The following is a 7,120-nucleotide window of genomic DNA, read 5'->3' as shown; positions in this document are numbered from 1 at the left end:
GGAATGCTACCTAGCATAATCTTGATCACATTTCTAATCATGGAATGAATATTGAGACACGAGTGATTCAAAGCAATAGTCTATCTTTTGACATAAAAACAATAATACTTCAAGCATTCCAACCAAGCAATTATGTCTTATTGAAATAACATAGCCAAAGAAAGCTCATCCCTACAAAATCATATAGTCTGGCTATGCTCCATCTTCACCACACAAAGCATTCAATCATGCACAACCCCGATGACAAGCCGAGCAATTGGTTCATACTTTTGAACGCGCTTCAGCCTTTTCAACCCTCACGCAATACATGAGCGCAAGCCATGGATATAGCACTATAGGTGGAATAGCATATGACGATGGAGGTTGTGTGGAGAAGACAAAAAAGGAGAAAGTCTCATATTGACGCGGCTAATCAACGGGCTATGGAGATGCCCATCAATTGATGTCAATATGAGGAGTAGGGATTGCCAAGCAACGGATGCACTAGAGCTATAAGTATATGAAAGCTCAAACTGAAACTAAGTGGGTGTGCATCCAACTTGCTTGGTCATGAAGATTCCCACTAGTATATCAAAGTGATAACTCAATGAGACTCTCTATATGAAGAACATGGTGCTACTTTGAAGCACAAGTGTGGTAAAAGGATAGTAATGTGCTGGTTTAACTCCTGGATGAAAGCTGCAATTGATCTATCCTTCCTGGTGCTGATCATCTCCCACTGCTCATCTCGGCGCCCACAAATCTGGTAGATAGTATCCTTGAGATCCTTGTGGTAAACTTCTCCAATGCGTCCCATGGTGATGTGGGCTGCCATACTCTTTCCTAGACTCCAGGTTGGTGCATCAAAGGAAAACTCTATGGGCTCATCGACTGGCGTGAATGTCCTTCCTGGAACTTCAACTTGAATCATCCAGCGCTCCTCTTCTGGTAAAGTGGCATTGTAAGTCCCGGTGAAGCATGGTATTCCGATGTTCAGGTACCTAGTGACTTCCTTCAAGTGGCGTCCAAAAGGTGTGTCTTCATCCGGTGGCGTGAACTTGATCCTTGCATCCGCCATCCTAAAGAGTAGAAAATGGAGAGGAGTTAGAAATGAGAAGAGAGTAGTGATCTAGGGCTTTAGCTTAGTGGTCATGTCCTACAGTTAGTGTGTGCTCTGATACCATCTTGTAGTGACCAGACCTCAAACAGTCTGATCTCTGTGCATCAGTGTCATCCCTGGATCGGTAATGCTGACACGCACAGTACTTGAAGGATTTATAACAGAGTAGCAATCACACACGTATTACATCGAATGTCTCAGAAGAAAACTTATTACAATAAGTACGGCTTAAGGCCATCTAATACGATAACGTCGGAAGGCTTGGAAGATAAAGTGAGTCCATAAACTCCAACGGCATCACCGAGTGAAAGACCACGACCTAAGGCTCCTTACTCATCGTCTGAAAAGCCTGCAACATGATACGTTGCATGCCGAAAACGGGTCAGCACATGGAATATGCTGGCAATGTAACACAAGAGAGTAATGAACAGAATAAAGCTATCACTACATGCATATATAGCTGGTGGAGGTTGTATGGTTAATATGTTTTGCGAAAAGCCAATTTTTCCCTACAACAAAGGAATATATTTTATTTAACTATGATGGTGGTTGTTAAACATTGAGAAGGTTCACCCAACTCAATCCCAATTAGGAATCATCATTAAACCCAATCAAATTATATTAAGAGTGATGAGATCCACATGATAATCCAGAAACTAGATACTCAAGACGTCCATAACCGGGGACATGGCTAACCATGATTAGTTTGTACACTCTGCAGAGGTTTGTGCACTTTTCCCCACAAGACTCGGTCTCCTCCGTTTGATTTCTCGCACTACATGATGTTTGAGAAACGGATGACCGAGACACAGTCTTTCCGAAGAGGTCCCCTTAACCGATAGATAGGCCTGTACACCTATAATCCCCTACATCTACTAGCCCATCATGGAAAAGTTTCCCACAACTTACTCAACTATGCAGAGCCCATAATGGCATGTGGCTGCACACGGAAGTTTCTAGCATGAATAATCTTTTGATCCCTTTGAGCCTGGGTGGCAGTCCATAGGAGAATCACACGGTACCCCGGGATTTCCAAAAATACAGGCAATCACTGGAATTCCCCAGGTGCCTCAATCCACCCAGATGTGTATTAAAGTTGCCACCTTAAGTTAACCATTAATTAACAATACTCACATCTATCATGAATACACTCAAACCCAATCCACGTCTACGAGCATAGCATAACAATATAAGCAACGTAGAAGTAACTCCCAAGGTTTGATAATAAACATGTGAATAGGTACTACCTCATCTACTTCCCAAAACCACAATTTAAATCAGATCCTAACCATGCAATTGTTCGAGGATTGATCTAATGCAATAAAACTGGGTAGTAAAGAGGTATGATCAAAGTGTTACTTGCCTTGCTGATGATCCGCGAAACCTATAGACTCGTAGTAGTACGCTTCACACTCCGGATACTCTATCGCAAACAAACAAGCATACAATAAGCAATCAAGCAAGGACACAGGTAAAACTCAAATAAGAGATCTAACCAGAAAGTTCAACTTAAGAACTCCGGTTTGCAAAAAGAATCAAATCAAACGAAGCAACAAAACACAAACGGCGAAAAAAACAAGTTTCGTTTACTAATCTGGACTAAAGTCAAATTTTACAGTAGCAAAATCTTGTTCAAGTTGATTAAACAGAAAGAGGGCTTCGAGACGAAATTCTAGGCGCCTGACTCACCTGATTCCGATAAACAAGCGAAAAGTTAAACTAAAATGAAAATCGGATCAGAAATCGCGATCGAAAATAATCGCGGAAAATCCGAGAAAAAGAAAAACTGACGAACAGGCTAACGAACGAACGTTCGCTGTCTGCGGCTAAACGGTGAAAACCATTCGTTAAAACGAACGTATGAACGGGCGTTCGCTAAATAACTAAACCGGAAATAAATCCAAACCGATCTAATCTAAAAAACGAATCTCGGTTTTCTAAAAAAACCGAACGGTTAACCGAAAAAAACGGAGACGAACGGCGGCGGTCCGGCGAGGCGGGGCGGCTCCGGCGGCGGCGGGCTTCGGCGTGGGCGGGCGGCGGCGGGTGGGCGACGGCGGCGTCGGGCGCAGGCGGCGGCTAGGGCGGCAGCGGCGCACAACAGCGGCGGCGGCGCGTGGCGGCAGCGGCGCGGGGCGGCGGCTAGGCTTAGAGTTTGGGGCACGGGCGCGGGGCGGGCTGGCGGCTGGGCCTTGGGGCGGCTCGGGGCGGCGGCTTATAAAGCCCCCCCGGGCGGAGTCCCGCGCGGGTACGGCCCGGAGTCGTTTTTTTTCAATAATTCCAACGTGCAGAAAAAGAAACAAAATAAATACTAAACGGACTCCAAAAATCCGGAAATAAATTTTCCCCATCCTCTAAAAATAGGCCGGACAAGGTGAACATTTATTTGGGCCTAAAACGCAATTTTGAGAAACGCATATTTTTTCCTAATTCAAATAAAATAACGATAAAACTCCGAATAAAAATCTTATTTGATTTTAATATCAAATATCCGGTATTTCTTTATTTTGAGGAAGTCATTTTATCCTCTCTCTTTTATTTTCATAAAAGAAATATTCGAAGAGAAAATAATTAAAATCAAACGATCCTCTTTTCAAAATTTGAGAAAAACTCGAATATGAAAATAATGAAATCCCCAACTCTCTCCGTGGGTCCTTGAGTTGCGTAGAATTTCTAGGATCAAACCAAAATGCAATAAAATATGATATGGAATGATGATCTAATGTATAACATTCCAAATTGAAAATTTGGGATGTTACAAACCTACCCCCCTTAAGATGAATCTCGCCCTCAAGATTCGGGTTGGCTAGAAAATATGTGTGGGTGATCTTTCCGTAGGTCTTCCTCTCTTTCCCAGGTGGCTTCATCTTCAGTATGGTGACTCCACAGAACTTTGCAGAACTTGATTACTTTGTTGCATGTGACACGGCTGGCAAAATCAAGAATCTTAACTTGCTTCTCCTCGTAGGTCAAATCGCTATCCAACTATATCGCTTCCAGCGGTACTGTATCTCTCGGAGGAATATCAGCCATCTCTGCATGGCACTTCTTCAACTAAGAAACGTGGAACACATCGTGAACTTCGGAAAATCCTTCGGGTAATTCCAACTTGTAAGCAACTTCTCCCATACGTTCCAAAACTTTGTATGGTCCCACAAAACGTGGTGCTAATTTTCCCTTAACTCCAAAGCGCTTCACTCCTCGAAGTGGGGATACACGAAGATACACTCTGTCTCCGACTTCGTAAACTGTCTCCTTGCATTTTGAATCCGCATAACTCTTCTGGATGGACTGGGCTACCTTGAGTCTATCACGAATCAGCTTAACCTTCTCTTCAGACTCTTTAATCAAATCTGGTCCAAACAACTTCTTCAAACTGGCTTGATAACTGTTGTTATAAGAGAACTCTACATACGGCAAATTATTGTCCCAACTAGATCCATATTCTAGTGCACAAGCTCTCAACATGTCCTCCAGAATCTGATTGACTCTCTCAGTCTGCCCATCTGTTTGCGGGTGAAAAGCTGTACTGAACTCTAGCCTGGTTCCCAAAGTTTCATGCAACTGATTCCAAAACTTTGAGGTGAACTGGGTTCCTCTGTCTGATATAATGGTCCTCGGAACTCCTTGCAGACATACGATCCTGGTCATGTATATCTTTGCCAACTTAGCACTGGTGTAAGTGGTCTTCAATGGGATGAAATAAGCTACTTTCGTCAAACGATCGACTACAACACATATCGAGTCATAGCCTGAATGAGTCCTGGGTAATCCCGTAATAAAATCCATGCCTATCTTATCCCACTTCCATTCGAGTATCGGCAATGGTTGTAGCAATCCTACTGGCTTCTGATGCTCGGCCTTCACTCTCTGACATACATCACAAACTGCTACATACTCCGCAATATCCTTCTTCATTCTGGTCCACCAGAAACTATCCTTCAAATCTAGATACATCTTGGTATTTCCTGGGTGAATCGAATATGGCGAATCATGGGCCTCTTGCAGAATCAACTTCCTGGTCTCCTGATCATTTGGCACATATACGCGGTCCTCAAACCATAAAGTATCATGCTCATCCTCACGAAATCCTTTAGCTTTTCCTTTGCTCATTCTTTCCTTTATTTCGGCAATCTCCTTGTCCGTCTTCTGAGCTTCTCTGATCTTATCCATCAAAGTAGACTGAATCTCCAAAGCTGCTACATAACCTCTCGGAACTATCTCCAAACATAGCTCACGAAGGTCTTCTGCTAACTCCTTGGGTAACTCTCCGGTCATGAGTGTATTGACATGACTTTTGTGGCTCAACGCATCGGCTACTACATTAGCCTTTCCGGGATGATAATGCAATCTCATATCATAATCCTTAATGAGGTCTAACCATCTCCTCTGCCTGAGATTCAACTCCTTCTACGTGAAGATATACTTCAAACTCTTGTGATCCGTGTATACCTCACAATGGTTTCCGATGAGAAAATGTCTCCATGTCTTCAACGCATGCACTATGCCTGCTAACTCCAAATCATGCGTAGCATAATTTAGCTCATGGGGTTTAAGCTGGCGTGAGGCATATGAGACAACTCTTCCCTCCTGCATAAGTACGGCTCCAAGTCCTCGACGAGAAGCATCGCAATACACTTCGTAATCCTTGCGTTGATCTGGCAGAATCAACACTGGTGATGTAACCAAGCATCTCTTCAACTCCTGAAAACTGGCCTCACATTCCTTAGTCCAATTGAATTTGGTGTCCTTCTTCAACAACTCCGTCATGGGCTTCGCAATCTTTGAGAAATTTTCAATGAACCTCCGGTAGTATCCTGCGAGTCCAAGAAAACTCCGGATCTCTCCAACTGACGTGGGTGACTCCCAATATGTCACAGTGACAACTTTGGTGGGGTCTACCACTATTCCTTCTCCGGATATAACATGTCCAAGAAATCCAACTTCCTTCAACCAAAACTCACACTTGCTGAACTTGGCGTATAACTGATGTTCTCTAAGCTTCCCAAGTACCAAACGCAAGTTCTCTTTATGTTCTTCTTCATTCTTCGAGTAGACCAGAATGTCATCAATGAACAGCACGACGAACTTAGCCAAAAACTCCATAAACACCTTGTTCATCATGTTCATAAAATAGGCAGGTGCGTTAGTCAGGCCAAATGACATAACGGTATACTCATATAGCCCGTACCTCGTGGTAAAAGCTGTCTTAGGTATATCCTGCTCTCGAATCTTCAGCTGGTGATACCCTGATCGCAGATCGATCTTGGAAAACACCTTAGCTCCTTGTAGCTGGTCGAACAAATCATTGATCATCGGCAGTGGATACTTGTTCTTGATCGTCACTTCATTCAATCCTTGATAATCAACAACCATCCTTAACGATCCATCCTTCTCCACTAGAAGTACTGGGGATCCCCAAGGTGACGAACTTGGGCGAATATAGCCCTTATCCAGTAACTCCTTAATCTGCTTCTTAATTTCCTCGAAATCCTTTGCGGGCATTCTGTACGGTCTCTTAGATATTGGCCCTGTGCCTGGCAAAAGCTAAATCAAAAACTCAATGTGTCTATCCGGTGGCATGCCTGGCAACTCTTCTGGAAATACATCCGGGAAATCCTTCACCACTGGTACTTCCTCCTGTACAACTCCTGATAAGGAATTTACTTGAGTCCTATTCGTCACATGCCGGGATACATACTTGATCCTTCTTCCTTCTAGGTGGTGAGCAAAATCGTCTTACAGGCGCAATCGGTGTTTCCTCCATACATTGATAGCCAATCCATACACAGAATCACATCCAAACCTTGCTATTCCAAAATTATCAGATCTGAGGGGAAAACATGCCTACCTATGGTCAACGGCATCTGAAAACATCCTTGGCTTGCCATATACTCTGCTCCTGGCGAGCTTACCAACAAAGGTGTACTAACTACTTTGGTGGGCAGTTTATACTTATCCACAAATCCCCTTGGATATGAATGAATGTGATGCTCCAATATCAAAAAGAACAACTGCAGT

Source organism: Triticum aestivum, chromosome 4D (assembly GCF_018294505.1).
Source record: "Triticum aestivum cultivar Chinese Spring chromosome 4D, IWGSC CS RefSeq v2.1, whole genome shotgun sequence".
NCBI lineage: Eukaryota > Viridiplantae > Streptophyta > Magnoliopsida > Poales > Poaceae > Triticum > Triticum aestivum.
The sequence above is the reverse complement of the archived record's forward strand: the minus strand, read 5'-3'. Positions refer to the sequence as shown.